Raw genomic sequence first — 17,867 nt, forward strand, 5'->3', positions numbered from 1 at the left:
GAAAGAAACGAGAAATATCGGAAAAGCGTTAATCATCGTCAACATATTATACAGACGAATTTAAACAACAATCGTTTTTTAAAACTTTTACTCTTTCTCTCTACGTAATTATTAAACACGTGCGAATGTGAATACGCACATTTATTACATATATACTACGCGCGATGTCGATGTTAAATTATATCATTTGTTTCTGTACAACGGTACAACGTTGCGTGAAAGAAGAAAAAATAAAAAAAATAAAAAATAAAATAACGAAAGCCTTGAATTAACGTAAAGTGGAAGAATGAAAATTCCTACAGCGTGGAGTAATAAATAAAATCCAAATAATTACGTCTCTAATTACATTTTGTATTGTACCAACCTGTAACGACCTCGAGAAAATCTCCCGGTGAACGGAGGACACTGCGATCACTCGGAATCAATATATATACAGATAATACCGATGCAACGTCGATCTTATTATCCTGATGCCGATGCAGCAGCTCTGAGAGCCTCCTTATTTTCACAAACTGGTAACTTTCCTCTGTGTCATAATTACGGTCCAAATATTTGTTTCTCAAAAATTTCGTATCACCTTAAACTCGATTTTTGTTTCGTTTTTTAATTTTTTCAATATTATTGCTATTATTATTATTATTATTATTATATTTCAATTTTGAAATTTTCCACGCAAATATATCAATTTGCGAATAAATCGAATAAGAAATGAAATTTATAAAACGTGTCAAATTCCCTCTTCGCGCGTCGATTTAAGTATCCTCGATACGATTATTGTCATTAATATTTATTAAATTGACAATAATTTTCTACCGGACAAATATCTCTGTCGCACATTTTCCTACGGTGATTCTTTTTCTCTTCTGTTTTATTATTACGTTTCTTCTTCTTCTTCTTCTTCTCTTGTATTTATTAACTTACATGTACACGTAGTGTATATTATACTTGTTTAACAACATGTACAAAGTTTCCGCAACGAGATACTTGTTACATTGAGGCTGGTATCAGAATGAGCGTTATTCTCGAGTCCTTCCCATACTTATGCTACTCGCCCCACTCTCTCGACGCTCTCCAACTTCACTTATATTATACACACACACACACACACACAAACACATATATATATATATACGTCTATATACACACATACCTCCGTGTATGTATATGTATAATATAAGTAAAGTAAACCTCTGCGACTCTCGCCTTGTCCGAAAAGAACGACGACGACTCCCTGAGATGTACTTTCTTCGAGACGCGCATCAGGGAATCATCAGAAGCAGCAGCGAGCGGTTCCCCTAATTTGCCTTACGTGCATTACATACGTTATACAGACAAGCATTGCCTGTATTAATTATATGCTGTTTTAATGTATATCTTAAAGTTAATTAACAACCTCGAGTCCGGCACGCGTCTCTTGAATAAAATTTTTTACGCAACCTTGCGGTGAATTATTATTATTATTATTGTTATTATTTTTTTCGTCTTCTCAAAAGAATGATGTTTTTCTATTCCTTCTTCTGTCTTTCTTTTTTTTTTTTTGAATTTCGTCCCTTGGACACGTTAATTATTTTTGATGCGAATGAGAGAAAAATGATTGGGTTTGGTATGTGAATTGATGTTAGAAATTTAAAAATCTTTTGAAAAAAATTTACACCAAATAACGTGATTTCATAAGTTCAAGGTACGGAAGATAATAATTTGGATTATTTTAATATATCGGATGTCACAGAGAATATCAATGAAACTCGCAAGAAGAAAGGGATTTTTTTTCTTCCGATTATAGTACAATATGAATCGCGTGTAACGTAATTTCGAAAAATTTGCAACAAAAACAAAAGAGTAGGAATGAACAGGTTGAAATAACGTAAGAATATTTAACACGTCAAAATTTTCATTAAAGTCAGAAGAACTTGGTACCGTTTAAAAAAAAAAAAAAGATCAGTGAGGAATTAGTGAGATTTAAATGTGTCGGTAAAAAGAAATGAAAAAAAAAAATTACCGGAAAAAAGGTTTTTAATCCTGTGTAACACGTGTTTCTTTTTTCACAATTACATTATTGTAAAAATTCAAACCTCGGTTAAGCATATTAATGTGAAACTTACTTTACATTACCTGCAATATTGTAGCACAAGCTTTTACAGAATTTGACTAACATGTCCGATAATTTATAATTATTCGATAGATTTTCCATTAAAAAGGTAAATTATGGCAACTAACGGAAACTTGAAATTTTTTTATTTTTTTTTATAACCCGTAGGTAAAAACGGACGCTGCAGAAGATACGCGTCAAGGATTGTACCCTTATTACAGGTATACGTACGTGCATTGCACGCGTATGTCGCGATTTCGTGAATGGAGATGATTACGCGTACGAAACCTGGATACTACCCACCTAATTGTAAGACACAAGTGTCGGTGTAATATCATTCGAGTCGCGATACACAACGATTTCCACTGTGTATAATTCGAGAACCACGTAAAAGTCACACGCGTCTGACGGTCAATAAAGGTGTGTCTGATACCGAGAAGATCGTAAACTCGATTTCCTACGTCGAAGAGATACTTTCGTCTCCCTTAAATGACGTCCGACGGTGTTACAGTTGGGTTTGCGAACGTCTTTGTACGTACCAGGCATGCAGACGTTGTAAAAAAAAAAAAAAATAAGACGAACACGCAGGATGTATGTGGAGTATATCTGTATCATTTGTTCTTAATCGTGCGGAGGTTTTAATGAACGTTCACGGTTCACTAACTAGACCCTGACAAATGAAAGTACCGTTTTTAGGGTTCGCGTTGTATATATACGTACACACGTGCATACGTCTTGCTTTTTCTCTCTTTCTGTGTGGATAGAGTACCACGTTACAAATGTATGTATCTTATGTATGTATGCACATGCAACTCGCACGCGCCTTGATTACCCGTGAAAATTAAAAATTAATGGTCCGGACCGTATGAATGAAAAGCTACTCTTTCATCCTCAACCCTTCGAGTCACATATTATTCTACCCACTCAACTTTTACAAACAACATCGTATTCTATGGTTTTTTTTTTGGAGTCACTGATTATGAATCTGAAATCAAAAGTCAAAAAATTGAAAATTTCAAATTTAATCAGATCCGGTCAAAAAACTTCGCGCAGTGGTTTTCGGGGCTGCTAGTTGGATTTCAGATTCGTAATCAGTGACCCCAAAAACCCTTGGACAGAGTTTTTTCTCCGGATTCGATCGAATTTCAAATTTTCGTTCGCAATATCGGCTCCACCATCTTCAAGTTTTGAAATCCGATATCAAATTCGTAATCAGCGATCCCAAAAAACTTATAATTTATGTAAACTATGTATGCGCGTAGAGAGGTAACTTTCTAGGAAATTGTTGTTTTGTTTTTATTTGTTCCTAATTGTTTTTTTTTCTTCTAATTCCTAATTGTTTTTAATGTTCCAATTGTTCCTAACAATAATAATTCACATTATATCATAATAATTACTCTCGAGTATTGATAACCTATCAGTATAGGTACTACGAGAAATAGCAAAAATTCGTGAAGAAATATAGTGAAAAGTTCTTTAAATCTTATACAAAAATGGATATAAAATAAGTGGTGAGAATAATATTACTTGCAATATGACTGAAAGGGTTAAGTACGTTTCTTGTACCTACCAACACGTATCCATTCGTTTTACATCGTAATGAGATTGGTGTACCACTGACCTGCAGGGTTAGCTAGAATAAATTAGAACATGGAAAAAGAAAAAAAAAAAAAAAAACGCAACAATAATATGTAAGGATTTACGAAAACTTGGAGCATGACTGATCGTTAAAGTAACTTCAAATTTCAAATGACTTCAGTTTTTCCACCGATTACAGAGTGTGCAATCCGACTCGAAATATCCTGCACTATCATTCGCAAAAAGATAACCTGTACATGCGAATAAATAAACACGTACAATCGATTAAAGAGACAGTAGGTTTAACAAGGTAAAAAAAAAAAAAAAAAACCTCCGCACGATCATTACTCCCAAGTGGGGTAAATTCGTTTCTGATTTCTATCAAAGGATCGTTGAGTCGAACATGCACATCGTGGAATCACGGCACACTTTTTGCCAAAAAAATAAAGTCATACCTACAATCTATTATATGTATATTGAAAGGTGTATTTATTGTTAGACAGAGAGAAGGAGGCGAGTCGTCGTCGTCTCGTAGGTGTTAACCCAATTTCATTCAACATTTCAGCTTCGTCCGGACATCACGCACGTACATTGCTCACCGCTGCTATCATCACATGATCGAAAACTGGAATACATACCTATAAGTCATATACATATATATATATATATATATATACATGGGTGTGTTTCTAATGCAACGATCGCGTGACTGAAATTGCATCAAGTTTTACGACAATTTAAATGCATCCTTGAGTCGAGCGACGATTCGGTTAAAGATGGTATTTTTTTTCTTCCTTCTCCTCTTCCATTTTCCTTTCATCCCTTTTTCTGTTTCTTTTTCTCTCTTTTTTTTTTTACATTTTTCGTAACCGTGACAACTCGTCCGAATATAATTGAAAGAATTTTGTAGATAATTTAAATACCGACAAAGATATTGCTTGACATGTTTTTTTCGTCAAGTGAACACGATCTGTACATTTGACTATTAAAAACCGTCGAAGACGAATTTCTTACGTGAAAAACACACGCACACGATTTTTAAATCGTTAAAGCAATAGACTTTTTTCTCGATATATATTTTTTTGATGGAGAATCGAATTGAACTTTTGCCGTAAAGTCGATAATTCAACCGCAAGGAAACGTTCGAAGAAACAGACTTTCGAGGTTTAGAATTTTTTCAATCGTCAACTGAGTTATCCAAGAATTTTTTTTTTTTTTTTCTGATCACGATGAAAAATTGCGCACAGAATCGAATACTGTGGTAAATATTTCCAAGATCAAGTCGGTACGATCATTGAATTCGGCTCGGTAATAAAAATTTTGACAACAATGATAAATAAAAAAAAAAAAAAAATCCAAAACTCTTGTTCAAAAACTTAGAATTGATCGAACAGCAATCTTTTAAAATTGGATCGAGGAAATCCCCTTCGGTAGAATTTCTTTTTCGTCGTTCGCAGCGAGTTTTTCTTTCGAAACAAAGACGAAGAGAGAAACAGAGAAAGATAGAAAACGAACGTTATTTCCAAACGAAGCATCCTAATAATCGACATACGGTACAAGTTCTTTCTACAAGCACACGCTCGGTCTGCAATCATACAATTTCACCGGCGATTAGTAATCTAGGCTAATACCGATTCGAAACCTCTGATTAAAGTAAAACAACAAAATGCCGTCTCTGCAGGTCTCGCTGACGGTTTAAATCATCGCGCGGCTGCATAAAAACACATTTTGGACCTTTTGAAATAGCTGCCGAACGCACACAACGCTACCGGTTTCCATCAGGTTATATACGCAATCGTAAGGAAAGGCTCAAAGGTCTCGACGACAGCTAGACACGTACTAATTTTACTACAGTAAACCGCAGAGATTATAAAACAAATGGGGAGCAATTTGTCGCCTTTGTACTAATTAAGTTAATTGAATCTTTTTCAAGCATTTTTTTTCATTTTCTTTCTTACCCAACTCGCCTGCCATGCGCGGATAGGATAAAAGTAAAAACATTAGACCGGCTTGGTTCACAATCAAATATTAAATCCGACGCCACCCGGAATCGACTATACATATTATATATATCCGAATACATGCCGTTTCTACGTACGTACATACGCGTCGATTAACATAAGAGTAAATAAAACAATACCCTTTGTATAGATTTTTCCAATTATCGCCCTGCATAGGTGCAACCTGTGGACCTGTATACTTTTTCTGTATACCGTGACAATCTCTTGAAACTTGAAAATCAACCGCGCATGCGCGAGTTTTATCGGCTGTTCGCGCAGGCTGGCCATCCCGAGTTTTCAGCTGTCAAACCGTTTCCTGCGGCGATGTAGTTAATACGAATTTTCGAGGTTAGAATCTCAAGTAATTGAGGTCGTGACTCGGAAAGATTTGGAAAGCATTTGTTGTCGGGTCGGAGTCGCGTCGGATTCTTCGAAGAACGGTCGGAATTTGATGCTTATGCTCTTCGAAACTTCAAACGCACGCATTTCGCGTAGGTTGGCCCGCCTGCATCGCAGTCAAGAATATCGCCGCGGGAAAATTTCGCCGACCAATGAGATTGAATTATTTGGCACATGCGCGGTTGATTTTCAAGTTTCAAGAGATTGTCCCGGTATGTGGATTCTCACTTTCCAAACTATTTTCCTATACAAGTTCCGTGCGTGTTTCAAGTGCATGGATTTTCATCCAAGTGTTTAACGTTGTTTGAAATAATAGAAATCAATAAGCAGAAACAAAAAACGAACCAAACAAGTTAATCGTTCACGAAATTCGAACCCTTGTATTGATCGAAAAATTTCAGATGTATTTTTCGCAATTTCTTTTTATCTTCTTCGTCATTTTACTTGCAAACAATAAGGTATGATTCAGACAAGCATCCCGTTAGTGGTCGGGGTAAAAAAAAACAAAAAAAAAGCAATTAATAAAAAAACAAGGTCAACGCTTAAAAATGCTAACAAAATTTGAGAATATTCGCTGGGAATTCCGATTGAATCCTTGGTACAGTTCTTATCTCGATCGTTTTGCACTGAACGTCTGAATACGTTTAAGTACAAGGCAATTACGCGTTATGGGTATATCTTATACGTCAATTAAAGTACAGAATTGAAACAAGCGGAGAGGTAATTAGGGGTAAGAAGAAGAAGAAAAGAAAAAAAAAAAAAAAAAGAAAATGTGAAAAAGAAATTTGCTAAATTAAGATCAACATTGTGTGTACACGTGTGTACGTATAAGATGGGTATTAAACTCCGAAGAGGAGACGTCGGATTAACGGGGAAAAAAAAAGAAACGGTGAGTTGGGTACGTAATATGGTTTAAATCACAGCGGGCTTAAGCATCCGTGACAATTACCGTGTACACATATGGTATGTAACATAAAGGTACAACACGTATTAAGAGAAACAAGAGTAGAAACATTAGCATCGAATGAAATTTAAACTAAAATTCTGTGTACGCGGCCCATTTATTGGAGGTAATTAAAAACTTTACAATTAATTCCTTGAGATATATTTAGCTGTATTTTAAGTCCGGCGGTAGTTTGGTACAAGTTTAAAAAAAAAGTAGCCGAGCTCCCCCGCTTCTTATCTCTAAACGATCTGCAGATCAACTGATTCTTCAGGGAATTCTTAACTGTAAATCGGCTAAATGCAACTGACACGATTCCACTAATTGTCAGCTATATATATATATATATATATATATATATATATATATAAGAGAAGTTTTTCTCGGTTTTTAATCTGCTTGTTAGAGAATGGAAAAAATTCATTAATTGGAATAGGATCCTGTTATATATGTATACGTCATAAGTTTGACAAATGCGAAATAAAATCGCAACTGTATAATCGTTATTTTCTAATGAAAAGGAGGCAAAATTTTTGAGACCGCATAATTGTTGAAAATTTAATACGAATCGTTAGATTCTTGATGAAGCAGAATAGAAATTGTCACACAATTATTTACCAAAAAAAAAAAACAGATAAATTGTACGATAAATACGAAATTCAATTTCACTTCGAAAACGGTGCGGTAACACATCACGTCTAGATTTGCATTCGTATCTAGTTCGTCTCATCAGCTTCTTTTCACGTATTCGGGGAAATTTCTCTTGGGCTCTTGTATGCATAATGTATTTTTCATAATGTTGACCCTTTGAGTCATAGTGGCAAATATTCTTACTACCTATTTGACATCCATATTTTGTATATCTAGAGAACTTTTCAACCAACATATTACTTTCCGGAATTTTTGCTATTTCTCATTGTATACCAAAATAGGTTTTCAATACTTCAGAGTAATTATTGCGATATAATGTAAATTATTATTGTTAGAAGCGAATTGATGGACAAGAATCGTGAAAATAGAAGGAATAATTCATTTAATCGAATACTTGAGGACGTTTCTTTCTATCTTGAAAAGACGAGACATTTTTTAAAAAATTTTCAAACTGTTTCGCCTTCGTTGAAAAAAAAAAAAAAAAAAAAAAAAAAACCACTTCTACTTTCTGATGTTTATTGCTATATACAGAGAATACAATTGACATGCATACAACTTCTCTGGCAGTACAATTGATTAAGAAGGCATTTGCTCATCGTTAGCTTTGGATAGTTGAAATTTCATCGTTTCTCTATTTCATCCGGCATTGAATCACTGAAACTCAATCGATTTGACAGGCACTTGCACACACTTCCCGAACAGTTATTTTTTCCCCTTCCCCTTATTTTTATTGTCGATCCTTTTTTGGCAATTGAAACGCAAAATCAGTTTCTTCGGTTTACTCTACTTTTTTTTAGTTAAACAGGGCTTTAACGTCAATTTATCGTTGCATAAACTGTAAATTTTCGCAACAGTTAGGAGAAAATATAGCAAGAGTGACGGTAATGAGAAAGAATAGAAACGTATACTAGACTTAATTCCGGTAACAGCTACAAAACTAATTTTCATTTTCTACCCAGAACTATATTTCTCGATCGTGGTAAAAAATGAAAACCGTTAACGACCGAGCGTTCGACTGGAACTAAAAATTTCTCTCAGTGCGTTAACCCTGATTTTGGCAAAAAAAAAAAAAAAATTTCCTTCCAAAATAAAATTCCAATCGCTCGAGCCGTCAATTCCATCTTCCGTCGCATTTTTGAAATCGGGAATGTGGTATACGCAACGCGAGGCAAAGTAACGCAAAGCCAGAAATACGTGCGTCCTACGCGTAAAAACCGTTTGAAATTTAAATCGTTTAAATTCAGAGCATTCGCGTGGAGGTAAGTACGGTACAGGTAGGTGTGTATAATCGTACCTATACGCAACAAGGTACATCGTGTACGTAAAAGAAGCGAGAGAGGAAAATTCTCACCGAGCTTAAACCGCAACATCGTCGTCGTACGGCTAACTCGAGCGGTTTGCATGCTGAAGTTTACGAACGTTCACGCAACCCGGCTAATCACCGTTCTATCTACGTGATACTTCCACGCGTTTCTGCCCCCGCAAAGACCGAGTTACAAATGACAGCCCGAATCGTTTCGGCACATACATAATTCGGATCTCACACACGCCTTTCTAGTTAAGAATGGATTTAGATCCTTGCTTTGTTTCGTACACAGCCATTGTGTACACGTGTTGTATACGTTACACGTTAGGATGTTTCAAAGAATGAAAAATAAAAAAAATTGTTCCTTACAAACAGGTTCAAAAGTTCCATTCGGGTATAAAATTAAAGCTTTTAAATTAACGTTGAGAAGTCGCGCATCGCGCTTTTCTACCTTTCGTAAGAATATAACACGGGAAAAATAGTTTTTTTTATCATTCTCATTTTTATAACTATCCAACTATACGTCGTACACAAAATTCGTAAGTATATTTTTGCAGGGAATTGAACGCTCTGGAAAAAAAGGATCTCTTGTTATTTTCTGATAAAGTCACTCGTTTAAAATTTATTCGAGGAACTCGAATAACTTTTGAAAGAGTAGATTTGTCGTAAAATGATAACGAGACCTTTTTTGAACAGCGATATATTTTTTAGAAAAATAGATCCGTGAACTTTTTGTACTACGCGTCGTTAGCTGGTTACAAAAATGAGGAGGAGTATAAAACTGTTTTTTTCCGTGTTAATCTTATGGAAAACAGAAAAGTGCGGTATTTTTATATCTAAATGGAACTTTTAAGCCTGTTTGAAAGAAGAACAAAAATAAATATACATATTTTATTTTGAAACACCGTAGTAAGTATATACCCGGTGCGCAAAGTAATGTAGGCAGGTATGTAAGACTTCGATTAGGTATGGATTATAGGTATTACAGGTATATAAACCGGGTTATGCGTGAATGGTCGGAATGATTCGATGCCAGTGAGGGGACGAATTTTAATTGAGTCGCAGGAATTTAAATTATACGCACATCTAACGTAAACTTATCATGCTCACCGCAATTTATTGCGTACTGAGATTATAGCAAAGCATAATCTCATCGTCACGACCGTTATTAAATGGCGTTTAATAAACGGATGGAATATGATTTACGTATAGTCAACCTCGTCCGATGATGATAACGACAATTTTTATTTCAAATTCGTATGATTCGCCCGGGTGAAATAAAGGAGTTTTTAATTTTCTGCCTCATGCTTGATTCACGATTCTTTTTTAACCCAACATTGTTTATATTCCGCAGCGTTTATTTTTTGGTTTTCTTATTTCTGTTGAACTTTTTGACTTTTAACTATTTAATCCCGAATAATTTCGAAGAATCATCAGATTACAACAAAAATTTCCGAGACGCGAGATGATCGTTTCTACCCACATTTTTATTCCAACGAAAACTTAATGAACTCAAATCGTAGAAGACAACGATGGATGAAAAAAAAAAAAATTAAAATTTCCACCCTTGACTCAATACGAGATAAATTTTTCATGATTTGCTATCAATTTTTCAATTCGGAACTTCCAAGTTGAAACTGGCAACGAAATTTTGAAATATTTCATTCAAAAATTCATTCTCGCGAGTTCTAATTGTAATTAACTTCACTAAATTCGAATAAAATCATCAATTGCAACAGTCTAATTCAATAATTGGTACGAAAAAAAAAAAAGAAACACTTTTCATTTAATAAAATGATCGTACATTATGTTGAGGAAACAAGAAAAACCAAAACAGAAAATGCCGAAATCATTAGGAATAGTTCCAACTATACGTCACTCTGAAATTTCACTGTGCAGGTATAACGATTGACTTTTATTGAATATTCATGATTTAGAACGCAATGTGATATTGCAATGTGAAAGGCGTCCGATCTGAAATGAGAACCTAAAAACGGCCTCTAAGTTGGTTTGTATTATTCAAGTGAAAGAGCGGTAAAGGCAAAGAGAAAGATACGAAAAAGCGTGCGTTATTCCTCTTCTGCACATACTTGTACGCTGCACTGCCTTGTGCAAGGTCGTTTGTTGCACTCCTGCACGCATCGAGTTCATTCATCACTGATGCATGGCTGTGCGGCTGTAAGAGACGCATAGATGATAGATGATGGACGATGGATAATAGACAATGGACGATCGATGACGGATGATAGATCATTGATGACAGACGATAGACGATAGATTATGGGCGATAGACTATAGATGATAAGCAAAAGATGCATTGCTACGCGTTGATCGCACGAATTTGACCGAATCGAGTGGAGTTGGATTTATATCGCAAGCTGTTAGGAAAAAAATCGTTGAAGAGAGGAGAGTTTTACCTTTTCCCAACTTTCGATTTCGGCTGATACGGTCTTAAAATTGTGTACGACATATAAATACATACGATTGTACCGATAACAGTAGTTCGCGAACACGGTAGTCGGTTAGAAGAATGCAGAGAAGGTATTTTTAAGCCACAAGTTGAAAGCTGAAAAGTGTAATAAAATATGACCCTTTAATATTTCTACGTAACGTTGCCGCTTCGATTTCAATACAAACACGTCACAGGAACGTTTCTGATTATCAAGATCGATCGTAATAGATACCCTGCGACAGGCGGATGCGGATCTGATATTCGTATCATTTCTCGACTCGGGTTCAAAATTCAACCAGTAGAGAAGAGAGAAGAAAGTTGCGTAGATTTGCGCGTTTGAAAAATCGAAAGTAACATTGACGCGGTATGCACATAAGACTCGGTAAAAATGAAACTCAAAACAAAAACCTGTTTTCGGCGGATATCGTTCTTTTCTTTTTTTCTCTTATTTTTTTGTTTTTTTATTTTTTTTTATTTTCACCTCTTTCTACAGCCGCTAAACTTGCACGGATATAAATTCAAACGGTACACCCGGTACGTTAGCACGAAGAGCAGTTTTTGTACATAACTTATACAAATATATGTCCCGCAGGACGCTTACTATGGGAATAATACGGCCAGCTTTAGTTGACGTCTCGTTTTCTCGCCGCGGCGGCAAAAACTCGGTGTAAAAATATTTTCAAATTAAGTAGATTTAACATTACACCACTGCTTATGCACGCATTGAATTGCGCAGCGTATTATTTGTACCTATATAATACCGAACTCGGACCACGGTTTGCGTTTTGTGTTTTGCTGCATTCATACTTCACAGAGGTATGATTTTCAATTTATTTCACCGTCCAGAGTTTCAACGAATGAAATTTATTCGTGAGAAAAAAATTACTGGTAATTCAGATAAATTAATTTAAAAAAATCCTTCGTTATTTATCATTTTGTATCGATTTTGCGTTGAAAGAAAGGAGAACATCAAAAAAGTAATTTGACTTCTCTCTCTCTCTCTCTCAAGCGAATTATATTCCGTGTCTGAATTTGCGTAATCCGAATTCCAACCGTTTCATATTACAGGGCATAAATTTTTCAAACATAAATCAACCGAATCAAGTGCATTTTCACTTTTTTACAACCCTACGAAGTATTTTCCAAGTAAAATCGAGTTGCCTTCGTAAATTACACCGTCCTTGCAAATAGAAACAGTGAAAATAACGAGTCCGTACGAACTCGAGAAGTTGTATATCGTGTATCCAACGTGCGTAAAATTGTCCAACAACCCTTAATAATAATACAAGCGCATACGCGAAGCGCAGTGGCTCGGCTTAAGAGAGAAAAGTCTAATGCAATCCGCGAGAGTAATGACACAGCGTGGGTTGTGAAAAATGGCAAAATTGCCAATTTGAACCTTGTCCCCAGCTTGTGTGGAAGTCATGAGCGCACCACAATCGTCATCTGCGCACATCCGCCACTGTAATAATAACAATTTCTACTAGTTTAAATCGCATCGGTGAAACGATCCTGAACACGGGTCCGTTTCGTTGTTCGGCTATGGCTCCGATTTAAGGAGGACGAGAAAACAAGATAAAAGAAAGAAAGAAAGAAAGATAGAAAGAAAGAAACCGAGTGAAATTATATAGAAATTTCAAGCAAAGGACACGTACTTAGTTAGCGAAAGTCTGGAAAGTCGGATACTGCCGATGTTGAAGATTCATTTATTCGTTCATCGATCACAGCTCGTTCAACGGTGCGTCAAATTCAACCGATGTGACGAAACTTCGACCGAATCAAGGTGATTTCGAGTAAAATTTCCCAATCGTCACAATTCCCTGGTCACATTTAAAATCTCTCTCTCTCTTTCTCCATCTCTTACCTTGTAAATAATAAATTCCAAGTGCGATCAACGTCGTTTTTGCTTGAGTTATAATAACGCGTCTTCAAACACTTGACTCTTTGCACCGAAGGAGTGAGAAAATCCACCGAGGATCGTTGTAGAATGTATCATGTTTAACGCTGTGAGAGACAGTTTGACCGTCGTTGGGCACAGAAACATTTCCCTCACGTGCAACCCACATTCTATCTATTCGATATGGGTATGTATGCATGTATAATGTATATGTATATATTATACATATCTATCCGCGTCTGAAAACCAGGTCTGGATTTTTTACTTCTTCATGGAGACGGCGCTGTCTATCTTCATCTATTTTTCTCTCTCTGCTCCACGCACACACCGATCAAATTAGATTTATTACGAACCATCGACAGCGTGCACGAAAAGACGTTGAATTGAATTTCAATCTTCTAAAATCATTTCAACGATAACACGTCACGTTTATACTGTATTATATTATTGAATTTCGCGCTGATTTTTCAAGTAAATAATAGATAGTGTATATATTTAATAAAGGAGACTAATTATAACCAGAATCTACGAGGAGAAAGGAGAAGATAGATTTATAATGAAACGGTGAAATAATGCGATTTATACGTTGATGAAAAAATTGGGTTTAACGAACACCTCAAACCTGTTATACATGTAATGAAAAATAAATCGCAATCTTCATAGCTGTCATATAATGCGACGAATATTGTATTTTCTTTCATCTTCTCCGTTACGGACTGCAGATAATGTTTAATACGTACATTCCCTTGATTTCTTTTCTATCTTTTCTTTTTTTTTTTTTTTTTCAAAATTCATAATTGTCTTTTTTCGTATCACGTATCGTTTCTCGCTGATTTGAACGATGAAATTAAGGAGAGACCTAGATCCTTTGATGTCGGGATAAAAAGAAGGAGAAGAGAAAAGAAATGAGATGCATTAAATAATGAAAGAGAGGCGAGGAATGTCCAACTCGCTTTCCATCAAGGTCTCTACACTACACGTCAAAAGTACACACGCGTGTATACCATTTGCTAGCATCTATTTCTCTCAAATTCCAAACGAACTATCCAGAAATTTTATTGCCAAATAACCAAATAAAATGTACGAAATGTACGAAAAGATCTGTAAAATGCGAAACGAATTTTCAATGGGTGTGGAGCGAAGTATTCAGTGTGAGACTAATTTAGTCAAACTGTGACGAGTAGTCGCAAAATGCAGCGTTATAAACGAACTATTGTTCAAACGCCTCTTCATCGTCGCAACAAGAAAATAGGATGATAAAGAAAATTCTAACTTCGTTGGAAAAATTTTGTTTCGATGCGTGCCAGTTGGCCGTAAAGAAAATTTTATTCAACATCGGTTCTCTTTTCCCAACCACTAATTTCGCTCGGACGAAAAGCAGAGCAGCGCTAGTTTCGGCACGCGTTAAATTTTAACCAAACAATAAATAAATTGCCTCCGCTTTGTTGTTGTACCGAATACAGGCTGGGAATTCTGTGAAGGTCTTTAATTTGCCAAATTAGAGTTATAATAATAAACACGGTGAAATTTCTATCTACCGGTAATAAGACACGAAAATAAAAGGTGAAGATTTCACCTCGTGTTACATTATAATACAATCACTTCCGCGATACGAGATTTGGTGAGATTATTATATGCATCGGTGAACGACGGTAATATATCACACGCGGAATACTGCAAACGTGCTCGTTTTACAATTATCTTTTATAGGCCGCACGTATTTTTAACTTCAACACACACACACACACAAACACACACAGAGAGAAAGAGACCCATTTAACAAGTGGCTGCAACCATCCATCATCTTATATCCAGGTACGCGATATCAAACGGATCGAGTCAATTCGATTTTGACAATTGGAACACGTACCGTCTGCAAGACTGACAACAAAGCCTGTAATATCCTATAATACACACTCATCTTGTTAAAAAACGATTCAGCTTTTCATTCCGCGAGACGTGAATACGCGTTGTTTGCGAATTGTAACTAGGTGTGTTAACCCTTTAATTCAACTACTTTTTTTGCAACAACTGCCGAGTTGTTTGGTTCCGCGTAATCCCTGAAATATTTACAAGTCTAAAAAAAAAATATCAATTTTATATCTTTACTTATTGTAAAAATATCACGTGTAAACAAACGGTCGAAATTTATACTTTCCACGAAAAAAAGCATTTTCTGCTAATCCACGGTTAAAATCCGTAGGTATGCCAATTTTTGCACAAACTTAACGCACGTCAAAAAATTTTACAGAATTTTTTCTTTTTTCTTTGTTTTGTCCGCCATATTTAATGCGCCAATTTGAATTTTCGAATTCCTAGTTCAGATTCGTAATCGGTGACCCCAAAAACCATGTAACATAAAGTTTAGTCGAAATCAAACAACTTTTTAAATTAACGTCCGCCATATTGATTCGTAGTCATCGACCCCAAAAGTCCACGTCTGCAAAGTTTCGAGTAAATCGCATCTAACTAAAAATGTATATAAACGAAACCTGCTATTTTTTATCGCATTTTCTTATTATTCGTTGAAAAGTGAGTGAGTTTGACTTGTATTAATTTTTTGGTTTTTAGTCTTTGAATAATACGTCAATTTTTGCCAAGAATTTAAAAATGAATACGAGTTCTACGATGAACGGAATTCTTCAACATTCACGATTGTTTCGGCGCTTGTTTGCATTGTTTTTCAAGCGTTACCAAGCATTTAAAAAGCATCGGTATCAGCGTTACCTTTTCTAAACAACGCCGAGTTTTCGAATAAAACTAACTGACCTTTCAATTAAAAATAAGAAACTTCCGTTCGAAAAACAAAAGTTAGTCTTCAACAGACCCAGCGGAGGCCCCGGACCCAAAAATTGGGAAGCTCACCCGACGTCCCTCTTGTCCGAAACATTTTTCAATCCAATGCTTAGTTTTCGACATATTTGAGCCTTCTTTTTAAATTAAAACGGGACGCCCTATACACATATGTATATGATGGTAGAGGATATTATATGAATTTCTCCAATTTATCCGAATGACCAACCGGTGCACCACGCATACCGTTTTACGGATGAATATACAGGTTCGACGCAAGTATATCTCATCGGATATTGAGCAAGCGGCAGCAGTGTGCAGGGTAAAATGAGGCTTCCGAAAGAAGAAGAAGAAGAAGAAGAAAATGGGGAAAAAAAGAGTCACGAAACAACCTTGAAAGGTGTTGCGAGATGGTCAATTTATTCCGTATCTTCTTAGTACGTACTACCAGACGATTGTTACTGCAGGTATGTGTAATAGCCTATATATTAGGAATCGGTAGTTTCTCATTCTCTCTCTCTCTCTCTCTCTCTCTCTCTCTACCGATATTTATTATACTTTATTTTCTTTTTCCACGCGAAGAGAGTTAACCCATTTCTTTTCTCGCATAATATAATATGTATCGCCTCGCCAGTTCTCTGATTATTGGTCGAAAGAATCCCGCATAAGGAAGTTACGCTGACCATATAATACACGGTATGCGTAGGTACATCGAATCCCAATCGTCCGAACGGTAATCTATATATATATAATATATATGTATGTATACGGTGCAGCAGATCACACCCAAGATGATGATTATGAGAAATTGACGGCCCTCGGAGAAATTATCTTTCCGATCTTCTGTGCGTGAAAGGTGGAAAAGAAAAAATAATAATAATAATAATAATAATAATAATAATAATAATAAATCAACAAATTGGATAAATAATTCTTCACGCACTGAATTCAACGCCCTACTGCCGCGGGCATGAAACTTGTATAGGTAACTACCTATAAACCTTGTACAACGCGAAGGTACTCCAATCGTTGAAAAGAATTTTAAAAACTTGAAAAAAATCTATTCACATGATCGGTATAGAAGGGTGACTTTTTTTATTTTGAGACATCGAAATATGTCAAGAAATGACAAAAACTGTTCGACATTGAGGGGGGATACTAACCCCGTAAAATTCAACCCCCCAGCACAACCTCTGAGGGCGTGAGGGGCAGCAACTTCGAAGCCTTGAATGTACGCCCCTATTTTTTATCGCGGATTCAAATTTTTCATGAGAAAATACACAAGTTTTATTGGATGGCGTTGTAATTGCAAAAAATCATATTTTTCTTGTGTATTAAGATAAAAAAAAACTCATCCCGTGCAACGTTTAACCGAAACACTGCGGGGTTGCAACGAATACTCAAACTTTTATCCGTTCAACTTGGGCCCATCGGAATTTATAGTTCGAAGAGAGAGATTGAACGACCGAATAACCTTTCGTGAGATGGGACAGTACGTATGCGTGTAGTGATATGCGTTTATGGATTTATGATCGAAGCGCTTTGGTGGCCTATTAATTGGCAGAGTGATCGGAGTGACTTTGTTCGGATTACTTGAAACTGGCAAAATCCGATCATGCGTCGATCATTGTCACGGCTGAAATACCGGTTGTATAAATTTCTCTATTATCATCTAGCTGATCACGTTTTGGACTAGATTTAGAGAGTATGAAGTCGTTCGAGTTATTTCGATCACTTTGAACATCGGTAACCATACGAT

General features: G+C 35.9%; 1 protein-coding gene across 2 annotated transcripts in view; it reads right to left on the reverse strand.

Moving 5' to 3' along the window:
• The window catches only part of LOC124297733 (uncharacterized), a 31,650-nt gene extending 18,348 nt beyond the window's left edge, over nucleotides 1–13,302 (reverse strand). The window contains exon 1 of one of the 2 annotated variants that reach the window (XM_046749045.1): nucleotides 13,283–13,302. The gene's annotated coding sequence lies outside the window, so the exon portion shown is untranslated. Of the gene's footprint in view, nucleotides 1–364; nucleotides 1,024–13,282 lie in introns of those variants that run through there. The other variant, XM_046749044.1, reaches the window with a different exon arrangement.
• Between the last annotated feature and the right edge of the window lie 4,565 nt (nucleotides 13,303–17,867).

The sequence above is a fragment of the Neodiprion virginianus genome, chromosome 2, assembly GCF_021901495.1.
Source record: "Neodiprion virginianus isolate iyNeoVirg1 chromosome 2, iyNeoVirg1.1, whole genome shotgun sequence".
NCBI classification, from domain to species: domain Eukaryota; kingdom Metazoa; phylum Arthropoda; class Insecta; order Hymenoptera; family Diprionidae; genus Neodiprion; species Neodiprion virginianus.